The sequence below is a fragment of the Pseudopipra pipra genome, chromosome 6 (genome assembly GCF_036250125.1).
Source record: "Pseudopipra pipra isolate bDixPip1 chromosome 6, bDixPip1.hap1, whole genome shotgun sequence".
Taxonomy (NCBI): Eukaryota; Metazoa; Chordata; class Aves; order Passeriformes; family Pipridae; genus Pseudopipra; species Pseudopipra pipra.
This window is the reverse complement of record NC_087554.1, coordinates 45912496-45923375: the sequence shown is the minus strand read 5'-3', so window position 1 is coordinate 45923375 and position 10880 is coordinate 45912496. Positions and strand designations below refer to the sequence as shown.

Below are 10880 nucleotides of genomic sequence, written 5' to 3'. Positions count from 1 at the left end.
CTATAAGAATGCTGAGGAGGCTGAGGAAAGGCCAGGTGTGCTTTAATTCCCAGCCTCCTCAGGGAAAAGCTCTCAATGTGTTTATTAAGCTGTGTAGGTAACAGCATTTAATAAACTGTTTTCAAACATTAAAGATATTTTCTTATCTGAGACTGAAAGAGGGAGAGGCAAGTAGTCTCTGCTCTCATTTTGATGGCTTTATGGAAGGAAATTATTTATGACAGGAGTTGGAACAGGAACACTCTGCTGAAATGTGCCACTGCTCACCAAATCCAGATTGGGTGTATGGGCTGTGGTTACTGTGCTCTCACGGTCCTGGAATGTGTTGCAATAGTTAGGAACAAATTTCATTTCAGGAAGCACAGGAAGGGGTAAGCTGACTGTGTCTTATTACTCCAAATATGTATGCTTTCACTTGCAGCCTTTGTTGTCTGTGCCAGGACTTCCAATGAGGTGCTACTTATGCTTTTTGGTTTTCTTGTGCACTGTTCATGTGATGTGAGCACCGGCTAGCTAGTAGTTGGGATCAGCAGCTGAGGCATCCATTTATTTCCTGCAAACTAACAAACAAACTAGTTGACACCATCTGGACTGATTTTACACCAGCAACATAAAGAAAGTTACCTATTCTACAGTGACATTTTCAAATGATTCAGGATAAGGAAAGTTGAAATTTTTTCAGATGTTGTGCAATAAGTAAACAATAACATAACACTTCATTTGTTATGATGACATTAATACATTGAGTATTTGAGCTGAATTTTACTCTTGCATATGAACTAATTTGGCCACTGGGATAAGCTGTCACAGCTGCACTGAGAACAGTGGAGTTTTAGAAGTCAATGAATCCACTTCTTTTCTTCGGTGACTTTGGATTTTGGTCATAACATGTTTTCTAAAACTAATAACATATGGCAGACTAACCGTGTTAATGGCCACAATTTTGGTGGAGCTCTTGTGCATACAATAGGCTGATTAGTCACCCAGTTGCATGTGGACATGTGAACACCAGAGACACATCGAAGTCAGCTAATCTTTGCAGATCTGCATGCCCTAGTATTTGCATTAAAGTTCTCTTAATGTCCACCTACCCAAATCCCCAAGATTAGAGGTTCAGTAAAAGAGGGAAGCTCATTTGAACAGCTGAAGGTATTTGCTTTGCTTGGAGAAACAACTCTTTTTTTTGTGTCTTGAGCTCTAAAGAAAAGGCTTCTATGCAGTTTAAAACAGTTTCAGGAAGAGAACCAGATTTTTTTTAATACTCCTTCATTTCACACATTTTATCAGACTATCTGATTTAAGCAAGATGAAACCCTACATCCTTCACAATTTATTTATTTCTGTTTTGCAAGTGCCATCTCAAATGGATTCAGGACAGCTAGTATTTGACATGAATATGATTTGACAGGTTGAAATAAATACTGAAAAGTTTATAAACCCAAATCGATCATATGTTATGTTTCACATACCTAGCCCTTATAAATGAGTGTGGCATGGGCCAGTATTAATTCTTTCCCTGCTCTGGTGAGGACAGCTCCAGGTAAATGCATAAAGTTCCTTATCTGTATTTTTTTTGAAAATTTAAATATATCTTGTTCATAATTTAGAAAAAATTTCATAAGAGCAGTAGGAGGAATAATAATAATTCGCTAGTGCTCTTATAGTCACTTCACTATGACATAGAAGCTTGCCATCACATTTAATTAATACACAGATTAGAACTCTTTATTCTTTTTGTCCTTGCAGTAAATGCAGACTTGTGTAGATTTCTTTCATAGTCGTTTTTTCTAATTGAACTCTGTAAGAAAGATACTCTCAGAAATCCATTAAAGTCTCAGTGTACACTCCACATGTTTGATCATGCTGGATACTTCCAAATTGAAGATTATTCCCTTTTGACGAGAGAAATACAGCCACTGCCAATACATAGTTTCCACACTTACTGTGTGTCTTCTTGATGACTGAGGATTTATGAAAAATGTTATGATCATCTGTCTTGTATTATTTTTAATTGTGACACATGACTTTCTCATATGAGATCTGTTATTCACCTTCAACTATTTAGAAGTGAAGTGCTTTGTCTAAACTAATAGACTAAAGTGGGCATTCTCAGGTGCAGATTCGTTCTAGATGATATAGACAATAGTTGCAGTGGACTAAATATTTTTTAGATTATATATTGCCAGTTGTCTCTAGTTCTATGTTTAATAATTTAAATTCAGTTGAACTACTAGGAAAGGGTTCCTAACAGGTGCTGTGAATGAACCTCGGTAGGCAGCTAGCCCCAAAATAGCATCTTGTTTAATCGCCCCAGTCGAACGGAAGAGAGTATCAGAAGGGTAAAAGTGAGAAAACTCATAGGTTAAGATAAAGACAGTTTTATAGGTAACCAAAATCTGCACACACAAGTAGAGTAAAATAAGGAATTTGTTAACTACTTCCCATTGGCAGGCAGTGTTCAGCCATCCCTAAAAAAGCAGGGTTCTACCATGCATAATGATTACTCGAGAAGACAGGTACCTGCACCAACAAGTTTTCTTCAACATGCTTCAGAAATTCCCTGGACCTCTTTGTGTCCGCTGCATAATATTTCCAGCTGATATTTTGGAAGTTAAAATCGTCCATAAGGACGATGACATTCATAAGGACAGATAATCAAGAGATATCTTTTAATTCCTTGTAGGATAATACTGTCCACTTTAGTCTGAAGAATGCTGGATGGTTAAATTTTCTGAAACTCGGACATTTTTTAGTCTAAATGGTTTAATACATAGCAAAACAAAATATACTATTTAAGAAAATATACTATTTAAGAAAAATAATTTTGACACTGCCAAGAGGAATGCTTCAGATTTTGTCAAAAAATGTTTTTTGAATGTTGGATACTTAAACATAAAACAAAACTTTGCATAAGACTCAGATACTTGTAGGAAACGAAACAAGTATCGTTGAACAAGTTTTCAACAAGTATTGTTGAAAATAATATTTTTCCTTAAAAAAATAGATTGGTGTACTTCATTTAACCTTGGATTAAGACAGCCATTCACAATATACTCTATATATTTGTGACATTATAATCCAAATGTAGATCCTCCAATTTCTAACACATAGCTACATTTCATTTAGCTACAGCTGGATTTTGTGGTTCAGGCACTTTGTGTTCAGGCACCTTGTTGCCTAGATCCATAAATTATTCAGATTATTCAAGCTATATATGCAAATTTCCCTCAAGTCATAATGTTTTTCAGCTAGACAAACCAAGTGAAGGGAAACATGGCAGGTTGAAATATGGGGAAACCTTCATAAATTTCACACTAGTTGAGAAGTCCCCACGATGTCACCATTTTGCCTTATTTTTCTCTCCTCTATTTCTAAGAGAAACCAACATGGATGGAAGAAGGATTGTATATTCTCCCTTATTAATAGTAAAACAGAAGGGATTCTCAGTTGTTCAGTAATGGTTTGATTCATACTTTTGCAAGGATCATGCGTCACAAACTTGGGTGGGTTTTTTATCAGCAGTACTTATTTTAATATTTCCCACCATTTACTTTACATGAAAGTGGCACTTTGTGTGGCAGCACAGGCTACACTCAATAAATTAGAGGGCTTGGAAGACCTGTTTGAAAGAGCTTTTATTTTATTTTAACTTTTATGTTTATATCATGGTAAAATGAACTTATTGGTCTTTGCTCTAATTTTATTTTCCTACATAAACTACTGAAACTTTTCTTGGAGAAGTTAATAAGTTAGTAATGAAACCAAAAATAAACACGATGCAGAAATGAAAATAGAAAGCAAAATAAACCCCAACTTTGCATTACCAAAAATATTGTCCATATAAAATAAATTTAAGAAACCAACTCACTAACTTGACTGGCAGTTTTCAGTTACTTTTACTTACCTATAGAGCCAGTCCACTCTGGCTATACATAATGGCAGTTCTTCACCTCCTCCTACTAATGCTCTCTGACTCAGACACTTCACAATGAACTGCTCCTTCCTGGCTTCTGCTGGTCTATTAGTCAAAGGTCCCTTTGTGATGTTATAATCATGTACAGAAAATGTTTCTCACAGAAGCTGCATCTAACATTTGTTAGTAAACTGCTTCCTTTCATAGCAAGTCCCACTTGCACCTTGCTTCCCCCTTCCCCTGCAGTCTTCCTCAACAGCATATTTAAGGTCACACACTATATTATTAAATAATTGTGAAACAGCTGTTATCAATAACTATTTTATAGCTGCCTCTTATCTTTTTTTTCTTTCTTTTTTTTTTTTGGCAAAGAAATGAATGTAGCTGTTCACTGCTAGAACTGTGTTACACTAGAAGTGACTAGTCTATCTAATTCATATTATATAGAATCATGGGAATTAACATATTTTTTCTTGGTCCTGTTTTAGAATTATAAAGCTGAATAACAAAAAAACCCCCGGTTGATCATCTATTGTCAAAGCTGTTAGCGAAGTTCTGTTGCAATATCATTAGTGCCAGAAGTGAAAGAGTGTTCAAGTTCCTCAAAAGTCTTTTTCCACCTGGAGAAGGAATGTTCTCTTGTAAGAAAACATTGCCCTTCAGCCTTAATTTTTCCAAGGAATTAGGGGTATTCTTTCTGACATGTTCCAGTATTTATAAGAATGTGATATGTTCTGTTTTACTGCCACATCAATATCTCTGTCATTTATGCAATAGTCTTCAATTTCCTAGAACTGAAATGGAGTTCAGTAACACCGAAGTTAGGAAGAAACTGTCATAGTGTCAGCACTGGCACTCGAGAACGATTAAGAAGTTTCCCAGCTCTGTGCCATCATCATCATCAATCATCATCATCAAGATCATCATTGTCATCATCATTAATTACAGCTTGAAAGGACCAGCTAACAGATGCTATACACGACAGTGACAGCAGTTTAAAGAGAGGGCATTTTGTCCAGTTTGAAGGAACTCGCAGAAGACACCTTCAACCTTTGGCAGACTATTCCACAAGTTCTGCTTTAATTCTACTTTCCTTAGTTTCATCCCACAACTCTGCTGTATGTCCTATCAATGGGATCTTACATCATATCGATCAGTGCTTCCCTGTCTGCACTGCTCATGCATTCCAGATTCCAACAAGTAATTAAGAGAGACTTTTTTTTTTTTTTTAATTTCAAACACAATCTTAAAAATTTTTGGATTTGAAATTTGAAAAATATTTAACACTTGATAAAAATGAAGAAGAGAAGATTAAAAAGTTAGTTATAAATACTAAAGAAGGATTGATCAAAATTAAGCAAAGAAATGCGATACAAAAGATGGAAAATATCAACAAGCAATTTAAAATTAATACAGTTATGAAACAGTGATCACTTTTTAAAAGAAACATCTCTGACTCTTATGCATGAGAACCATGTCAAAAATTCTTTATTTTTCAAATAACTATTTCTCTTTTGAAGCACAAACCTCTCAATTTGTGTTTTGCTTTGGTTTTTTACTTGGTTTATTTGTTTGTGTATTTGTTTTTTCATGGCTTATCTATGAAAGATTTGACTTGATTTTAAAGACTTTTTAAATTCTGTGCTCTGTCAGGTCAGGTCTCAAAAAGGAGGTTATGGCAGTTCATTATAGATGTGAATCTGCTTAATGGAGCAGTGCTTATATTGTGATTACCAGAGGTGTCAGTGTTTGGGGTTGAAGTCTCATGTTGAATTTAACATCTCCAAGGAATTCATTAAGCTACTGGGCTATATTGCATGGGCTAGCGTAATAAGAAGATACATCAACACAGTAGTCTCTTAACAAGAACATAAAGAACTTGGAAGTCTGAATCTGTAAAATATAAAAATAGCAAAAAAATTATGTCAATTAATAGTATCTATTAACACTAAAAATAGAAAATTAATTATCTGTTCATGGACTACATAAGTAAACTCATGCCTAATGGAATATTCAAAGCCAAAGAGGTTAGAGGACAAAGAAGTTTTTATCCTTACAAGTCATAAAAAGCTAGAAAGGAGCATGATTATTTTCCACATGACTAAATAAAGAAAGCCTTGAGCTATTAAGGTTGTTCAGATTCATAATATTTTCATTAACAGTGGGGAATTTGCTTCATTTGATTTCTCAAAAAGTGTGATTTGAGATCACTTCTTTCATGCACATGTCACATGCTGACTTCAAAGGGAAAGGAACAAAGACAGCCAGACATGCAGCACTCTTTAAATTTTGTTCTTTTCTCTTTGCTTCTCCTCTGGCACAGATAACTTTATACACAGTTATTTTCACTCCTATGTTTATTGTTATCTCGTAGTCCATTATTTATCTATGCTATAACTTAGTGAGATCAGTACCAAATACATCATTTTAAATGTACAGGTATTAAAGGCTGAAAACAGTTTTACACATCCTGTATGGCATATTGTTGCATATTATGAGTTTTTCAGGCCTTTGGGCCATTCTGAAAGGGTATAAAAGACTTAAAATAGCCATTTTCAGTGAGATTTCTCAGAGAATGAGTCCTTGAGCCAAGCAAATGCCCAGAGTTCAAGAGATTAATTAGCACTGGTGACTTAGAGGTGGATCAGACAGTAAGTACTATACAGGAGTTAATTACACACAGCCGGGCTTAGGTGAGCTCATCAACTTCAAGGAGATGGGAGTTCCCCTTGAAAGCCACTGAATTGTACTGACTATAAGCTAATACAGCTATTTTTGGGAAGTTCAACAGCTGAGTGTAGTTATGCCCAGGCCTCCAAAAGCAGATTCCTTAAGAACTAAAATGAACAAAAGTCTGCTGAGAAGCCAAAATGAGAGAGAAGGAAGAGAGCAACATGAAAACAGAATGATTTGTTTCCTGCTGCTTGTTGTTTACAGATTAAAAAGCTTCATAATGGGATGGTGGCCAGAAAACACAGTGGCTTGAGTTGTTTTGGTTGAATTAGAAAACAAGCAAATAGCTTCCAAAATGCTGAACCCATAGAGGGATTTAGAATTTCTTCTGTACTTACATTTAGATGCATGTTTAGGCTAGTCTCTAAAAGGGCAATATCACGAATCTAAATTGGGCATAAGAATATATTTAGGCCTGTAGAATTCCAAAACATTTGGATAGATGCATGCAAACAAAATCACATCAAATGTCCAAGCAAGACCAAAGAAAATGTAAACCAGTAAATGAGACTGCAGAGGTGTACATTGGAAATATTATGATGCCTCTCATCCAGAGAAGCTGCTGAATAAGATATCCAGAGTAGTTTAAAAGGTAGAATATACCCATGTCAAAAATCTTTTCAAGGAGTATCTGATTATAAAGCAACTGTCTACAAGAAACTTAGGAGATCTCAGTTTGATTAAATATTATTTTGCCAACATGATCTTATTTTCAAACCAGCACACCTTCTTATATTTTTCCCCTTTCCACACTTCCAACAGGTATGTGTAAGTTGTTTATTATTGTTGTTGTTACTATTATTATCATCGTTATTGTTGCTGAAATGTTTCTTTATAGACAGTGGCTCTGCCTGAGCCTGTTTGTCTGTCAGTGGTAGCAAACTCTTTTCAGTAACAGTTTTTGAAATAGTTGATACATTGCTCTTATTAAATGCACACGCTGAGAGCTTCACAGACTAAAGAAAAAAGATTTTTCAGAGGACAGCCAGCTTACACATATGCCTTTCAAGCAGTGCCTAGAAGAATTGTATTGGAATAAGATTTTTCCATTCAACAACTTTCATCGATGGTTGACCAACATTACTACATCACCAGTTTCAAGGGTGATTTTTAGCCACATGTATATATCTGAGACTATATGTAAATATAGATGTATCAGAGTGTAATATATATATATGTCTTCAGGAAAATCAGAGTAACTGTTTGAACTATTGTAGGTGTATAAGAAGTAAAAAAGTAATAAGAACTATAGGCTTTGTTTTGTTTTTTGTTGGGTTTCCATTTTTTCAGTGTTTTTTTTTTCTAAATCAGATTAACAACTGCTAATCTGAGTTCTTGTGAATTTTAGAGCATTCAGCCTACCAATGAATGATAGACAGGGTGTTACAGAGTAATTTCAAATCAAACTAAAGCTTGATTAAAGGCCTTAGTGAAGGTATGCTTTAATGTTGGCATACTTTATTGAAGATATTTTAAAATCTGGGAAGACAGGCAAGATGCTGGAACAAATCCATTTTCTCTTACAGAAATATCTGGTTGCTTGATTGAAGTAAGATCTATCTTACTAATGTTCACTGATTAAATTGTAGTTGCGATCTTCACATTTTGAGTTAGCTCACTGCTTCCAGAGGTACAGGCTCAGCAAGGGGAAGGAGCTGTCATGACTGATACACCTTACTTTTTCCAGAAGATGGAATAAAAAAGACTAGTAATTGCCAGTTTGTCTTGGTAAACTTAAGCAATCACCCAAGCATTGAATTGTAATTCAAAATAATAGTATTTGTTAATTTAAGAGGCATATAGTTTTTAAAGATGAGCAATTTCTATGGAAATGGTTGTCAGAACCTGAAATAGAAAAGCTTTATGCATTGCCAGATCTTTCTTGATTTTTTGCCCTCAGTTAAATCAGCGACATTAGGTCACACCTATCTAACTGCCTTCCTTTATTCCTTTCATTTCATCTTACTCCAAATTTAGCAATTACCTGAAAACCACCATTATCACTTTGCTTACAGAGCTGGATTTACCAGAGAGGCTTCTAGGGTTTTCCATCTTGCCCTCTAGATCCCATTAAAGAGGAGCTGCAGAGCATATGTCCCTCAAACCTCAAAATGTATTTGGAGCTGTATCCACCCTTTGATTTCAAGGCTGTTGTGAATTTTATCATAAGAAATCAGGTAAATAAGAGTCTGAGATTTTTGTCTTTTGGCAAAGTTTTAGATCTCTCTGGTGCTTTACATTTAGGGCGGGGGAGAAAACAAAGGAAAGGCAAAACATGAGAAGTCTAAGCAGCTCTACGGGGGTGGGGAAGTGTGTGGGGTGAATTTAGGGGGGGCATTGGGGAAGGCAGGGAAGGGAGGGGGTATGAGGGGGTGAATCCTTTGCTGACCCCATCAACAATTAGCTTACAATAGTTAGTCATGCGACTTCATTAGTTTCTCTCTGCTAGAAAATGTTTCTGCCTTCTCAACAGGCCCACACACCATGTGCTCTAATTAGCTAATTACTGCTATGTTTCTATCTTATCCTATTCCACAAATGATACCAAATGAAACCAACTTTGACAATCAAACGATCTGTACAAATTCTGCTTTGGGCTTCATACAAGTACAAAAGCCTCTTTACTTTGTATTTTTTGCTATATTATGTCTGACAAGTACCTCATTATGCTGAGACATTTCGATTAATAAGTTTGACACAGGTGGTCAAAAAACTTTTTTTAGAAACCAAAACAGAAATTCTTAAATCTCCAGCACAGCATAGATCAGGGTGGTGTGGAAGGGGGCTCAGCCACTATTTTCTCTCTATTTTCATTTCTCAGGATGGAGTTTAGACAGTTCTCCAGGATCTGCTTGAAATGCTGCTATGCAAAAATTGGTGAATTTTGATTTGTTTTCACTTTGATTTGTTGTAGTCCCAGTTTTATACTGTGGACTGGCACATTGGTTAGTTTCAGCTACAGAATGCTTAACATTTTGGTGATTCTTTTAATGAGACATTTTGACACATTCCAACCAATGTAAAATTCTGTATTTCATATAATGCATTTATACTCAACCTGTGTAGAAAATACATCATTGTTTTTGTCATTTAAGTATTCTACCCACATTTATTTTGTTTCCAGATCTATATTTTTAATGCTGAAACTGCTCTTCCTCTCCAGTTCCAGTAAAATGTATATTGATGCATTACTTCTTTTTGCACCTTGGGAACTACTCCGGTTAAGACCAGTTAATGCTAGTGAAGGACAAATCTCAAAAATTTCAAATCAGATCAATCATGCTTTTTTTATGCTTACACGAATATCAGCTATTCAAAACTAAAACCAGTTTGGCAATTTCAGAAGTAAAAAGTTTTCTCATGAGATTTTTTTGGTATTTCTAACGTTATTCTCAACCAAAAATGCTGTAATGCTGTAAATTCTCACTTTTACTTAAGTTTTACTTCCAGTCCCTACCATATTACACACCAACATTTTAGAAATTCTATAAAAGGAAGTAGACACAAAATTGTTTACAAACGTGAAAGCTCTCTTCAAAATGGAAGTAGCTGTTCTAATTTTGGTGGCTTTGGTTGTGGGTTGGTTTTTTTTTCCCTGTAGTGAATTTTTTCCAGGAATAATTTTGTTTCCAGTTCTGCTTTATTTATTTTCTATCCTGTTGTCTTTACAATCAGTTTAAGCTACTGAACACATCCTGAACACAGAGATACCTGGTCTTTATTAGAAGTAATTATCTTTATTTTTTTAAGAAATATGAAACTATTTATAGTGAATAAAAGGTTGGAATTAGGTTAATCCAAAACATAACTCTTAAAATTTGGAATTTTATTTTTCTTCTTTCAAACATATTAAAATATAACTACAGTAAACCAAAATATTTAGATTGACTAACCATATATAAAGAAAAAAGGCAGCCTCATTTAATTTCATACAGTATGTTTCCAGTGAGTGTTTTTGCTCTGAAAAACTCAGAGATCCTATCCTTTTGGATGCATGAAGAGTTTTCATCTCCAATCAGAATGTGGTTAAAAGACTTGCATAGCCTGTTTAATTAACATCTTTCACCATTGGCCAAGACTTCAATCATTTGCAGCATCTTAAATTTCACAGGTGTGCTTGTTTGTTTGTTTGTTTTTCACCCAGTATAAAACAGCAACACGCACTCCTCCTGGCTCGTTAACATTCTGCCATCTCATCAGATTATTGTCCTTCTAAGGAGGAAAGGCTGGAGGG

At 35.2% G+C, this 10880-nt stretch overlaps 1 long non-coding RNA gene across 1 annotated transcript; it reads right to left on the bottom strand.

Moving 5' to 3' along the window:
* Positions 1-366: 366 nt before the first annotated feature.
* LOC135416799 (uncharacterized) lies at positions 367-3970 on the bottom strand. The gene is made up of 2 exons (XR_010431738.1): positions 3905-3970; positions 367-560 (listed from the first exon to the last, which is right to left on the bottom strand). It is a non-coding gene; the product is annotated as an uncharacterized LOC135416799 (long non-coding RNA).
* Positions 3971-10880: the final 6910 nt, after the last annotated feature.